The following is a 2,500-nucleotide window of genomic DNA, read 5'->3' on the forward strand; positions in this document are numbered from 1 at the left end:
AATAATAATAATAATGATAATTTTTAAATAGTAATGATAATGATAATAATAAAAATAATTGTAATAATTATCCTCTTCATTATCATAATTATAATGTTAATGATTAATATCATAACCCTTTTTATCATTAACTGCACTTCATTATGTTTAGTTATGCTTTTTTTCTACCCATGGACCACAAGTAATTTAGTACTTAGTACTACGACGATTCATAAGAAAAGTTATATATATATAAATAAATATATATATATATATATATATATATATATATATATATATATATATATATATATATAGATATATAGATATGGCAGTGCCACCCTTGCCTAATTGGATGCCCTTCCTCATCAACCGCTAACACTTGTGCCACGGCGGCGACTTCCCCTACGACACCTGCGTCTGACTTCTCAAAGCGATGTCGTTTTTTCGGGCTCGAGCCAGCAGTCGGAGCGCCGGCATTTTTACGACCGCCGCAACGGGGAACTGAACTCGGGGCCACATCGTACTAGATGTGGTTCTTGCTGCCTCAATGTCTGGTTGTTGCGGAATCTGGTTGGACCATCAGATCCGTGCCATGGACCTCGAAGCTGTCTTCTTGGCGGAGTTGTCATGAGATCTCCAGACCATTTCACAGACCCATGTTGAACAACTCGCCAGTGAAAGAGGTGGACTCGTTCCTCTACCTGGGCAGCAAAATGTCAGTCAATGGCACCCACGAGAAAAAAAAAACATACGCATGGGAAAGGTACAGGCTGCCTTTATGCCACTTCAAGACTGCCTGTGGAAAATGCCTGTTGTAACATTATCCACCAAACTGAGGTTATATCTGGCCTCCCTGAGACCGTTAATGATGTATGCTTATGAGACCTGGCCTGCACGGAAGTCTGATGTAGCACGCATTCGGGCATCTGAGTTCCGCTGCTAGCATATATAAATATATGTGTGTGTGTGTGTGTGTGTGTGTGTGTGTGTGTGTGTATTAATATGCATTTATATTTGCATGTATGTATACATGTTTGTTTCCTTGAATTATTGCCCTCTGCCGTCATAACCGATATAAGAATGAAACAAATCAATTCATTATCCTATATTCTGTAAACAGGTTTCGCATACACTTTCTGGATATTGCAGTTAAGTTCATAACAGAAGTGCCAATGGCCTCTCTAATACTCTGAGCAACAACATTTCCGAACCTCGCCAACTTACATTTTCATTTTGATGCGAAGGATGTGATGTTAGGGGATGCTTAATCAGCAGCGGATTTATAGAAATAATTTATTTCACAAAAGTTTGTCTTTCTCGCTCTCGATTCTCCTTTGTCTTTCCTGTGCTCAAATATTCATTGCAACATCTTTTGTTCCTTTTTGTTGTTGAATTTGCTATCTGGTGTTTGTTATTGATTTCCTTTCGTTGCCTTCCATACCATACACAGAATAAGATATAACCCCAATGCGTTTTTAAGAAGTTTTCTATACACCAATAAAATGCATTTTAAGATATCTAAAACGGAATTATTTTTAACCCAAAGCCCTAAGAAATGTCCGCCCTTTAAAGACTCTCACAGGACTGTTGACAAGGAGTCCCCTGCACAAACACGGTGTCTTTCACTGCAGTAAAAGGACTATTAAAACAATGGAAGGTGTTACTGTTGTATTTCCCTGAATTAGGTTGGGGAACTGCTGCAAATTTATCGTGTGTGTGTGTGTGTGTGTGTGTGTGTGTGTGTGTGTGTGTGTGTGTGTGTGTGTGTGTGTGTGTGTGTGTGTGTGTGTGTGTGTGTGTGTGTGAGTGTGTGTTTGTGTGTGTGTGTGTGTGTGTGTGTGTGTGTGTGTGTGTGTGTGTGTGTGTGTTTGTGTGAGTGTTTGTGTGTGTGTGTGTGTGTGTGTGTGTGTGTGTGTGTGTGTGTGTGTGTGTGTGTGTGTGTGTGTGTGTGTGTGTGTGTGATAACTTTCAAATTATCTCATTAAAGCCTATATTCTATACCTTCAAGATGTTTATCTACATCTCACCGAATTCCAGTAAACTTTAATTCAAACAAAATTATTATTTTTGATAGATTCCAATCATTCAATGAAGGCGATACAGTAACGTTACATCAATTATTTACATCCCTCACACCACATTGCCAAAACCTATATTGTTTATCCTCCCTCAGGTAGGGTATCGTATGTATCCGCCTGTGTATGTGTCTTATGTATCTTCTGAGAGTTTCTACATCTTCCCTAGCTTCACCTGCATTATCCTGACCGTCACTTGATTATAACTTTGGGTATTAGAGCGAGTTTATATACTGTTAACACTACATTACAGCAGTCTTATGGCTGTACTTTATGACCAATGTTCCTCCTCTTGACCCACAACAATGTTCCTCTCGAGCCACAGGGAACGCCCGCACAATGGAGTTTCCGGAAGGGACGATTTCTTAAACTTTGCTCACTAAGATTGCCATTGCTCACTCGAAATAACAAATGGTTGGTTCTCATGTAACTTAATTTCTATA

The sequence above is a fragment of the Penaeus chinensis genome, chromosome 4 (genome assembly GCF_019202785.1).
Source record: "Penaeus chinensis breed Huanghai No. 1 chromosome 4, ASM1920278v2, whole genome shotgun sequence".
NCBI classification, from domain to species: domain Eukaryota; kingdom Metazoa; phylum Arthropoda; class Malacostraca; order Decapoda; family Penaeidae; genus Penaeus; species Penaeus chinensis.